Genomic DNA, 13,314 nt, shown 5'->3' with positions numbered 1-13,314 from the left:
CAGGGAACCGAGTGCTCAGGGGCCGCTGCTCGCAGCCCCGAGCACTCTCTCCCGGAACTCAGTTCTCCTGGTCGTTGGAGGACTTGGGTGCTCGGGGGTTACTGTTCACCTCCCCGAGCACTTTCTTCCCGGCCACTTAGTCTTCGTAGTTCATCGGCGAACCCGGGTACTCGGGGACCACTGACTGTGGCCCCGAGCGTCCTCTCCCGGGACTTAGTCTTCTCTACCTCGCGGAAGTGACCCCGCGGGATGGCACCACACGGCGGATCGCTGACCTAGCCTCGGGATTCGGGGACCCCCGGTTCCTGATTAACCGACAGCGTGTTTAAGCATTCATAAATATCATTAGCATCATGTTTAATAGTTTTGAGCAAGAAAATAATTCAACCAAAGGTTAAACATAAATAGTTAAAGATAATAGTAATTGATGTCTTGTAAAGCAACTGACATTTTTGCTATGTAACATAGGGTTGGAAATAATTTTATAAATTATTCCATACCATATGAAGAATATAAATAAATTTTTTAAATTTTTGGGAATTATTTTGAAGGCATAAAAATTACAACAAGTTAGAAAAGACTACCTATTTGAAGAATTTTAGTTCAAATTGAGCTCAAGCCTTTTGGGTCGTTTCACATAAAAATTGTCCTATAATTTTTGGACCACGGGAAGATGTTCTTTTGGGTAAAAGAAGTGGAACGATGCATGCAAATGCGCGATGCAGGAGCGAGTGATCACGGAGCTCGCCGGGCGTGGGCGAAATTTGAGCGACGACCCATGCAAACGCACGACGCATGCAGGGAGCGAGGGGTCAGGGCGCGGCGATAGCGTGCGAGCAAGGGAACTGCATGATATTAAAGCATATATGCCTCAATCATGCGCCCGTGTACCAACTGCTGCTGACAAAAATTAAAGAGGAAGCGAGGACTTGGTCCTTTGCAGGCGACAGGCGCATGGCATTTTGTATCCCAGTAGACTAGACCATTGATGTTGTTGGCTCGCCTTTGGGGGCCTGTTTTTGTCTTTCTTCAACGTGGTCATGGTAGCGTCGTTTGCACTCTCCTCCTTTATTAATATAATAGACAAACATTTTGCCCGTTCATTAAAAGAAAAAATTGCACTAACTCCACTTATTCGAGTCAAGTCAATACAAAGTAAAAAAAAAATTGAAATTACAAACTGATCAGTTATTAGGACGATGCCAAATATAACAAGTTGTCTCTCTTTTAATGCCATATGCACATCTCTTTTTATGTCAGTACTATGTTTTCTATACCATCACCTTGTTATCCTGATTTACTACTCCTGGGAATAATCATATAAGAATTGCAGAAGCTATTTTTCAAGCGAATATGCCCATACAAATTTGATATTTTTTTACTGGAGGGAGTGTATATTCTAAGGACCTATCCTTTATCCACTGATTTTGTTACTATTATGAATCAGGTATTTAAGTCCTTTATCCACTGATTTTATTACTATTTCGAATCAGGTATTTAAGTAAAGCTTCATTTTTAATGTTTTTGTCGCTTTGTATTCGCTTGAGACAGGTTATAAAGGTCACATATTTCTTCAAAAATTGTGGTCTGACATGGGAGGCAGCAGCCCCAAGCTGACGCGGCTGAGCTTCTCGGGAAGGAAGGAAAACAATGGAGGGGTGCATCTGGGTGGCGCCGATGGCGGTGCCCCCAATCGACACCGAGGTTTGAGAATATATCATCGTTCCATGAGCTAACAAGCCAAGCACATCTGTTTTTGCTACTTGATGAGGTTCCATGAGCTAACAAGCTGAGAACAAATGAAATTCCCAATTCACACAAAGAGTTGAGAAAGCCTAAAGAGGATTATGTTGGGGCATGAAAACATGTCCCGGACAGAATACGATGAGAGTCTCTCTTAACGAGGAGGCTCAAGTTTAGAGATGAACCGAAAACCAAAAGGAGAAGAATAAGAGAGTCTGTTGTATGGGTGGAGAAGTTCCAAGTTTTTTTTCTTCCTCTGCCCTTTAAGGGCTTAATTTATAGAGAGAATGAGTATGAGAAATTATCATTCTAATTTTAAGATATTATGTTACAATCATGTGCATATGAGGGTATTCGTGGCTTTTCACTCCTTTACATGTGACGTAGTAACTGGGATACTACGATTGCTATAACAATACTATAATGCATCATCTAAATATCTCAGGACTAGAACGATTTTCCCAACAGATTCTAACAGAACGATCATAACAATAATAACTTAGTAACACCAGGTCGGATTAGTTGCATCATACTTAAGCTTACACAGAGCTACGGCTGCTGCTCACAGTAGATAAATAATAAAAAACGAGAGATAACTAATACACTACGTCCATGCCCATCTCCTCCTCGTCGTCCCTGACCTCGATCTCTTCCTCGGCGTAGCCCTTGGCGAGGTACTGCTCCAGGATGTCCGCCTCCTTGTCGCGCACTGCCTTCATCATGGCTGCACCACGGCCGAACACGCTGCGGATCTGCTCCCGCAGCTCAGGATCGAGAATCTTGTCGATGCGCTCGTCGGAGAGGCCGACGTAGGGCTTGGGCGGCCGCGCCATGAGTGCCTCAATGTACTCCTGCTTCACCAGCACCAGCTTCGTCCTCCTCGCCCCCGCCGGCTTGGCCTTGCCCTCCTCCGCTGCTCCTGCCTCAGCCACCACAATCTTGCGCGTAGCCTCCATCGTCGCCCCCTCCGACTTGCGAGGCTGCGGCGGCTGCGGTTGTGTTGGACCAGCGGCCCAGGGCGTCGCAATATATAACCCCGCAACCCTAGGCGCTGTCGGATCCCTTCTCCGACTCGCCTTCTCCGACTGGTGCAGCACCGAGTAGATTGATGCCACCTGTCCCACGTATGATGCTCGATGCTTTGTTTCCTTTCCCGCACGCAACGCGACCGGCTCCGAGTCGATGAAGCCGCAGATCGAGCCGGCTGGGTGACGGGAAAAACAGATCGAGTCGCCGCTGTTAGCGATCGTTTCGGGAAGTAAACGATTCCGTCCGCCTCATCGACCTTGGCGGCGGCGCCGAGCAATCGATCCGTCATGTGATGTCTGCGTCGTCGGAGTTGTACAAGACCGCGGCGCCGGCGTTCTTGCCATGCAGCTCGCCGCTCCTCCTGCACGGGGCAGCAGGAGTGGAAGATGGCGCCGCCGCGGCCGGGCGGGGAGAGCCAGCCAGCCAGGCGAAGGCGTCGGGGTCTCGGGGAGCGCCAAGCAAGCTCATACAGCACCGTAGTCGCAACCGCGATCCCGTTTGCTTGGAAGACGCAGTTGAGCCAAGTGGGCCAGACCTAACCATAAGCCCAACTCGGCGCGGCCCATTATCCCATAGCCAAGTGGGCCAGAATCCCTGCAACCCTACCAGCATCCTTCCCAGTTGGCTGAATGGCTGCTGCGTTTCCCAGATTGCACCACCTCTTCTTCACGAGAATGGTGGAATGGGAGCAGTGGGAGTGGGACGAGCAAGTGCAAGCCATGCCTTACTTGGAGGAGCTTCTTGTCGAGCGAGGTCTCTGAAAAAGTTAAATATACAAGAGGTTCAGCACCTCAACTCACTGGAGAATTTTGCTTCCTTTGTTCAGCTCCAGCCTCTAAGTGAATGAGAACACCGACCTGAATAGGATTGCTAATCTTCCCACATTGCAGGAGCTTCAAATATATATATGCGAATAGACGAGCCCGATGCTTCAGGGCCGGATCTGTTGCTTTTTTATCATAGTTTTCAGTATTTTGTCTTTTTTTCTCAGATTTTCCTCATTTTAGTTTTTTTTTTGCCTTGAACACCAACGGTTGTTTTTTTTATATAGGATTTAATATATATTTTCTCAGTTTCACAATATAAATCACTATGTGGAAAACAGATAAAAAAGATATTACATATGACCCGTCACTTACGATAAAAGTGACGGGTAATAATTGTGACCCGTCACTAATGTTAGTCACCAATAATGACTCATCACTCACGGGTCATCGTAGGCGAGTCATTAGTGACGGGTCAAGTTTTGACCCATCAACAATGACTAACTCATCAGTGATAGGTTTCCTAGGTCAGTCATAAGTGAAGGATCAAATTATGACCCGTCACTAATGATGTTATTCACAAATACAGAAAATGCTCCGAACATTACAAAATCTTTTTATTTTTCTCTTATTTTTTCTCACTTTAGAAGCACTAGAATGTGAACCATTGTATATTTCTACTCAAATTTGATGTAAGGGGTGACGGTTATAGACACAAACGCTCGTTTTGAAAATGGTGTAGAAACTTTCGGAGGCAACGGATGTAACTTTTTCTGTAGATGTCTGTAGAGTCAAAAAAATATCGAAATCGGAGTCCGTATGCAAAAGTTATGCTTGCTTTACCGAAGACACTCCGAGTCAACTAGTTTGTGTGACTATTGTAAAATGAACATGAGTAATGGTCACTTATGACCTTCGGCTAAAGGTTAAAAGTATAAATTATCCGTCTCCCTTCAGAAAGCGCATGATGGGAAGGTGGTAAGGTGGTTGCGTGCGTGAGTGTCGGTCGCGGTTCAATTCCTAAGGAATGCAAACTTTAAAAACAGTGTGAAAAATTATCTGCGGCACGTGACGAGTGGTGAATGGCCACGAGTTATGTTGGTTCGGTTGAAAAAAAATATTTTTTGGTTTTTTTCGTGTCTAAAAAGCACGAAAACCGTTCATTAGTTATGAGTAATGGGCTAAGTTGTGATCCGTCATCAATGACCTCATTGGTGACGGGTCTTTACCCATCACTTATGACTAATTATCAGTGACGTATTGCAAAACTAGGCCGGTAGCAGCCTGCAGCCCCCCTAAGGGGCGGTTATGGCATGTTATTTTGTAAAAGTTGCAAAATTTAGTGTATTTGGTCAAAATTTGAAATAGGGATTTTGCAAAATTTGGAATTAAAAAGGTTGAAGAGTACTGAAAATGGTATACTAAGGAAGCGAGAATTTGGAGTAGATTATGTAATATTCGGAGGATAAAAAATCAATATTTGTGAACAAATTGTATATGTGAAGCATTCGTAGCATATTACGCGGGTCCGAGGTTGCGAACGGCGACAAACATAAGATTAAACATATGGCAAAAAATATTACATGAGACTGTAACCACGACGACACGACAAGAAAAAAAGGTGGCATGTACAGTTCGCACAAAGACCTACTTATTAGTGCGCCGCTCCTAATCATAACATGTCTTAGGGAGTGAAAATATGTCAGATTACATTAGATACTCTCTACTGAGTGCATCTAGGATATTTTTCCTTTCGGAGGGCATCGGGACCTGCCGCCTTAGCACGGCGGGCTCTCTCCCGCTTCCTTGCCCTCTCAGCCTCCCGAGCCTGAGCCGCGGTATGGTCGTGCGTCTCCTTCCTCATACGCTTTTCTTTCCGCCGCTTCAGGTGAAGTTCCTCTTGCTGTTGCTCATACTCCCGACATGCGTAAGCTTCCCTTTTCCACCTCATGGTCATGTCGACCCACTACTTCTGTTCCTCATTTTGCTTATTGTCGATCCATTGAATAAAATCACAGAGCGGTGGAGAGGACTAAACAAATAGAACAAGATGAGAGGTTAGTAAAACAGGGTGTGAAATCGGCAAAGATATGGCTGATATTTGTTGCTATACTAATGGATACTCATATATTCCATGTTGAGGCTTGTCATATTGGTAGTTGACACACATGAAGAAGCGCAACCTATAGGTGTATGAGATGACCTGCGACTCGCGAAGCCTGCAACGGTCACCACAGAAGCACATCGGTGGTTTGATCCCTTGAGGGATGAAAATCTCTCAATGTTTCTTTGGTGGGCTTGGTGGAGCTGAGGAAGACATTGCACTTGAGAGATCTGAGAAATGAGTGGTGCATCAATGCATGGAGGTTGGGCTATTTATGGTGGGGGAAGGCAGGAGCATTGGATTCCCTCTTGAAGAAAGGAGTGAGCGGAAAGGCTTAGAGGGTGGCAGGAGCATTGGATCATATCTTGAAGAATGGGAAAGTTGTGGCATTGATGCTGGACAGAGATTCCATGTGTATTGGTACATGTGTTGTCATTTATTTTGTGGTAAAAGCTGTCCCGTGTTGTCACTTCTTGTCTAAAGCCTGCGCAAGGAGCCATGTGTTGCCATTTCATGGTTAAAGTTGAGCGGTCATATTGTTTCTATAGATTACGCCAGGAAAGAGATGATGTCGTTTAATTGTTGAAGTTCAGTAGTGTGGTCACTTCGTGATTAAAGTTAGACTCCCGACAGAGTTATGGAGCGGTCACTTCGTGTATAAGTAGCTTTGTAAGATATACTTTTCTAGGTTTGTTGTGAACGGTTCATACATGGGTGATGACGATAGAAAGTAGCATGTGGTCATGTTGGATTAAGAAATGCAACTAGCGTGCCATCACATTGGAATAAGAAATGCAGTTACGACATGGTAAGTGGACCATAAAGATTACATGCGTCCGAATACGTAAAAGTACATCACGAATCGAATATGCATATGTAAGTTACAAAAACAAATGTGCAATCCTACTGCTGTCTCCCCTGCTGCCATCGGCCGTTCCCCCCATCATGGTACCATTGCCGCTGCCGCTGGTTGACCCTCACGTGGCCCCTGGAGTTGGTGAGGGGGTCAGGTGGACCGACCTGCCTGGTAGGCCTAGTAGGGAGCACCGGTGTCGAGGCCTCGTCCTGCATGGGTTGTGTCCGAAATGGAGCACTAGGTACCTGGGACCGCTGGAGGACGTCGTAGTCTAGTATGCCCCCGAAGAAGTCCCGAACGAGGTCGTACGCGGGGTCCGGGCTAGCCTCATCCTCCTGACTGGGGTACGAAGACTGCGAAGGATCTGCTGGCATCCATGTGTACTGGCTGGAGGGGCCTACAAACAAATAATTGTATTACATATGGAAAATGTGGAAATGAAAGTAGTTGTACAAAATGCACAATTGTACCTGTGTGGTATGCCGGTGCAGCAGAAGATGGCCAGGCTGGCGTGCCGTAGTAGGGCTCGAACGGTGCTAGTGGGATCAGTCGCGGGGCAGCTGGAGACAAGCCGGCCTCATCACCGAAATAGCCTGTGGACAATATTAGATGTATTGCTGAATATATTGAATACGGGGATGTAGTGTCACCCAGTACCTGAGGGTGGAGGCACAGGGCTCGGTCTACGTGGTTGCGTCGAGGCGTGTGTAGGTGCACCTAATATTTGTTTAAAAATCAATGCACCAGTAAGAAACGAATATATTTAAACGTCGTGAGAATAAAAAATCCGTACCTATTTGGTCCGAGCCTGCATGGCGTGGTAAAAGGGGTCGTGTGGGTGTCGACACCGATGAACGGCGGTGCACATCAGACCTCCTGGACGACTCGGCGTGGACCCCACTAGACCTGGGAGGCACTCCTGCGATGTCCCGTGTGCGTGTACGTGGCACGTACCACCGTAGGTAGTTGTCGAAGCTCCACGCGTCGAAGAGACGCGCCTCCTCCACGACATCCTAAAGCGCTTGGGCCCATGCTGAGACGTACGGGGCCAAGCGATCTACCCAAAGGTTGCCAGTCGACTAGCCCTTGCGTGTATACCTGCAAGTGAACCATGTTAAATATAATTGACAGTAAGACGAATGTTATGAAATATTGAATTCTTTATATGTACCTGTGGACGTGCACTGGAACAGTGCGAATGTGGACAAGAGGGAAAGCCTGGTGGCGGCCAAACTACCGCATGACGCGGTGCGGTGAGTACTCCTTGACGTAGATGTCGAAGACAAGCGGTGTCTTCGTAAGCCAGTAGTCCTCGTCTCGGGTACACAACAGCGACAGACCCAAACTCGCACATCCTTGGACGGCCAAGAAGCTGTATAGCTGCCATATCACGTCGTCCAGACGAAGCCGGTCGAACTGCGACTGAAAATGCTCATAAGCACTGTGAGGCTGCTCATGCGCCTAGTGTGGCTGTGTGACAAACATCGTTAGAATTCATTAGAAATAACATGTGCCAATTAAAGTGTTAAAAAAAGTACATACCCGGCGTCTACACCAAAGCGAGGCCATGGTAGACGTGTCCTCCTTAGGCTCGCCATACCATTCCTTAGGGTACAGGGAGCGGTCCACCACTGGCCGGCCTATGGCGAACCGCTCGTAGGACCACAGCTGCAGAAGAAGTGGGCACCCAGCAAAAGTGGCAAGTGGCTCCTTCTTTGTGTACGCGTCGCACAGCGCCCGATACGTCGTAGCAAGGACAGCATATGCCCAAGTGAACTGCGGTACCTCGCCATCAGCATCCGCTATCAACCTGGCGTACGGCACAAGGGTCCTCACAACCAGGTGGCCTTGGCTGCTGGTGAACATAACTCAGCCAAACAGCCAAAGCAGATAGGCCTCCAAATGACTGGACACCGAGTACGCATTGGCCTGCGAGTGCATGTACGCCGGCTGCAAGTATGACAGGTGGTAATAAGGATCATAACTAGATACTCGAATGGTAAATGAGAGGTTGCATTGTACGGTACCTGGAACTGTAGGATCCACTTCTTTGTTGGTTCTCGTGCATCGGACAAGAACTCAGGCACGTAGGGGGGTGCATCGGCTGTCTGCTCAACCGGGCCAAAGCGTTGATGCATAACATTGATCCAGTCAGCATCCATGTCGATGACCCCAACCGCAGCTCCCGCGCAAAGTAAGCCTAAGAGGTAGTCTGCGTCCTGCAAGGTCGGGGTCATCTCACCGCAGGGGAGGTGGAATGTATGTGTCTCAGGCCTCCATCGGTCAACCAGTGCTGCTATCAACGAGCGGTCAAAATAGAAACGACGCGCTACTGCCTCGGGGTTCTCCGTCGATCGGGCCTCAACCAAATGGCAAAGCGGTAGGAGTCCCATTGCTGCCAACCTGCACCATTGGGAATATAAATAAACTAGGGAATGCAATACATGAATGATATGGCAAATGCGTATGAAAGTATCGAAGTACCTGTGCTTCCACCGATCGTCGATCATAAGTAGCTCTCCAGGGCCACGTGGTCGGAACACTCCTAACTCCGTCTGGTTCTCAGCGGACAAGAAGCTGCGATGCTTCTTGTCCACTGCAGGGTCGAGAAACTCAGGGGTCGCATGGTCCGCCATATCTGCATTTGAACGATATGTACATTAATACATTGCAACATGTAGACAAGAACAATATAAATTGAATGCAAATTCACTTTACAACTATATGCAACATGAATATATTGCGACATGTACTTACAAATGAAAGGTTCAAATGCTAGACAGTGAAATACAATTAAGACAGCAAGTTAGGCTAAATACAGTTACACTAGAACGTGTCATAATACTCACCTACACAACAGGTGCATTTTTAGGACAATACTTGTACGTGTGACCTGTTTCATTGCACTGACTGCATCGCTTGACCCTAGGACCCACCTCAGATTCATCCATATCGTTGCGAATCCGACGAGTTTGTCGACGGCCTGGTGCGTTCTTCATCTTTTCCAAATTAGGCACATAGATTCGTGAAGGGCCTGGATTACTTGTAAAAGTGTCAACAATACCGTAACCATACAACTTATGATTCCAGGTGTTCAGTATTTGATCCTTCATGAAATACTTTAAAACATATTATCTGGGAAGCATATTGTGCTCCGCACACGTAGCTATAATGTGTGTACAAGGTTTGTGGAGTAATTGTGGCTTCTGGCAAGTACAAATGCATATCCCACTCCTAAGCACGCACTCTTGCACATGCCGCTCACGTCTTCCACCCCTCCGACCCTTATCCCGGCATAAGACACTGAACCTGTGCTCTGCAGTCCCCTCTTGATTAGCGCGATGCATGTGGGCCTTCTCCATATACTCACATAGCATCCGTCCATAAAGCATACGATTATCCTCCATTACATTTTTAGCAGATACGTACCGATCAATAAAGTACTTACAGGTCCCATGCAAAATGTCTTCTACAATTTCAACAAGTGGGAGGGACCTCATTCCTCGCATGACTCAGTTATAAACCTCAGCAAGATTTATTGTCATTACTCCATACCTTGCCCCACCACTGTTGTACAGCAAAACCCATTTTTCATTTGACTCATTATGTATCCACTATGAAAAGCTCCTAATAGCTGATCCTGACCTCCTTACTATCTGCGGAGTATCTGTTGGGAGAGGTCCAAGAGCTATCGGTTCATCACCAGTGGGTGCAGCCTCCGCTGTCTGTTTCAGAGTTAGTTCGTCCAATCTTGCCCATAGGGCATGGAACTTTCGTTGCTAGTTTTGACTGCATAATTTTTTGAAAAGCTTCATCAACTCTTTGTTTTTGAACTGTCTGTAGAAGTTCACACCCATATAGCATATGCACCACCTGCTCTTCAGGTCGGGCCATTGTGCTACTACACCCCATCGAACACTACCATGTTGCATATCCAGCAAAGCCTGCAACAACCCTGCATGTTTATCATGAATCAGACACACATCTGGCCGGTCAAGAACAATAGTATGTTTCACCCGCTCAAGAAACCAATACCAGCTATCCCCATTCTCACTTTCCACGAAAGCAAACCCCAGTGGCAGGACTTGGTTGTTACCATCGACTCCAATTGCAGACAATATCTGTCCTTTGTACTTTCCAATCAGGAATGTCCCATCCAGGCAAATGATGGGTTGACAGTACCGAAATACTTTGATGGTTGCAGCGAATGCAAAGAAAGCACGCTGCAATACTCGTTTCTCACTGTATTCCGCATCAATCGAGGGGTAATGCTTGATATCATAGTAACTGCATGGGTTTCTTCCACATATTGTGGCTAATTGACGAGGTAGATTGTGATATGAATCTTCATATGTTCCGAACCTCATCTCAATAGCCTTCTGTTTCGCCCTCCATGCCTTCATATAGTTTATTGTGTACTGGAACCTTTGTTCAATAGCACGGATTATTGATCGTGGCTCATATCTTAGGTTGTCCACAATCTCCCCATACATAACATTAGCAATAAAGGCAGATGACAGGTTTCGGTGGGCGAACTCTATTTCCTCAATGTGACAATTATGTTCATTGACTATTGAGCACTGCCAGTAGTCTACCCATTTCCCTCTGAATACGTGCACCCGCCAAGGACATTGAGGCACCAAACATTTCACAGCATACTCCCTTTTACTGGATTTAACAACCTTGAACTACGTCCAAAAAGATAGCGACCAGAATTTAACTGCATCAATAACAGCCTCCTTTGCAGGGTACATAGCACCCTGAGACACCTTGTTCTCATGGTACTGCCACAGTGTCCGATCAGCCTCGCTAACCACCAGCTTTGAAAATGCATGATCCCTCCGCTCTGCAGGCACTGGAGCATTACCCTCCTCGTCAGATGAATCCCCATCGGTAACAACTTCCTCTAGCTCTTGATCCTCCAACTCCATCTCTTCAATTATGCTAAGGATATGTTCCCCCTCATCGGCTACACCCATCGGTTACATCTCAGGAATATCCCCAACATCTGTCCTGGTCCCGACATTTACCGGGTCTGATTCATCTTCCACTGCCTCACTTGGTCCTGCTACTGCTTCCGCAGAGTTCACCTCTGTTTGATCTTTCAGGTATGCCTCAGCTAACAAAATCAGAGGCAGGACACATTCACAAGATATATCTATATACTGCCTTCAAGTTGATGTAGCTTCGATCGGAACAAGCTCACCAAAGTATCCTTGACTAGCACGGCTGAGGACAGCTTTCAGCTTAAGATCATGTTGCTATGGATCCAGTTGGAAAAACCGCATCAGCCACTTGCACACACCCGTAATGGTCCTCTCATTAGCTTTACTAAGACCCTTCATGACATGACGAAATCCAGACAGATCTACACCGTTAGGAACGTACCTAATTTCACCCTCACCATAATATATCTGAAAAATTAATTTATCTGCCATCCCTGGAAACATCCGCAAATATAACCAATGTTAAGACCGATGAACTATATTTCTCAGTATCTGAACTAAAAAATTTACCGACACCGATTCATACCTAACAATAGGTTCTTCAATAATACCCCTAACCAAACTTACCTACAAATATTACTCTATACAATCTACATTTAAAAGCTATCCTACCATGTCGGAATTAATATTCACAGTATACTAGCATTTTCTAAACCCTAAATCCTAGATCATACCGTTATCATATAGTGCTAATTCCTATATCACACAATGCTACCCTACAATTATTACTCTGTACAATCTACATATTCAAAACTACCATACTACAAATAGTATTCTGTATTTAATTGCTATCCTACCATGTCATAAGTAATATTGACAATTTTCTACTAAATACAGCATTTTCTAAACCCTAGGTCATACATGTCTAAACCCTATGTCATACAGTGCTACTGTACTAATTAACAACAATAAAAGTATACAAGAACTTACCGGAAAGTCATCTTCAAATCCGCAGATCAAATGTAGCAGGGCTTCGCCGTGCTCACTTCCTCTCCTCTCCTCTCTTCTCCTCTTCTCCCTCTTCAGAGCTTTCTCTTTTTTCGAATTAAAATGAGGATTTACCCTCAATTTTTGCCCTTTTATAGAGAAGGGGGGAGGGGGAGGTGGGCGAGCAGCCACCTTACCGTCCCCTAAGAGGGCGGCAAGGGCCCTAACCGCCCTCTCAGGGGGCAGTAAGGAGGCCTAATCGCCCTCTCAGGGGGCTGCAGGCGCCTAGTTTTGCAAAAAAAATTACGAGGAATCTATTTATTTAAATTTTTAATTGAAAAAATATAAAAATAAAAAAACTCCGTATTTGAGCCAAGTGGGCCAAACTTAACCATAAGCCCAACTCGGCACGGCCCATTACCCAGGTTAGTTTACTCTGGCGTGTGGGTCCAATGCGAAGTTGGGCCATCAAGCGTGTTGGGCCAGAATCCCTGCAACCCTACCATCATCCTTCCTAGTTGGCTGCTGCATTTCCCAGATTGCACCACCTCTTCTTCACGAGAATGGTGGAATCGGAGGAGTGGGAGTGGGACGAGCAAGTGCAAGCCATGACTTACTTGGAGGAGCTTCTTGTCGAGCGTTGCAAGTTGAGGTGTATTCCTCCTGGCCTTACCTCCCACACCTTACTTGGAGTGAGATGTAGCCCCTCCCAAGACCAAGAAACCCCATATACGACTTGTTACTGGTTTATGAACTACTTGAACTGTTTTAAAGTCATTAGCTGATGATACCACTGACCACCTGCATAAAACTGCTTTACGCTAAAACTAAAACCATATAGCTTTGCCCTTGAAATACCCCTTTATGCATCTATCAACACTTTGA

This window comes from Phragmites australis, chromosome 12 (genome assembly GCF_958298935.1).
Source record: "Phragmites australis chromosome 12, lpPhrAust1.1, whole genome shotgun sequence".
Classification (NCBI taxonomy): Eukaryota; Viridiplantae; Streptophyta; class Magnoliopsida; order Poales; family Poaceae; genus Phragmites; species Phragmites australis.
Note: the sequence above shows the minus strand (reverse complement) of the source record.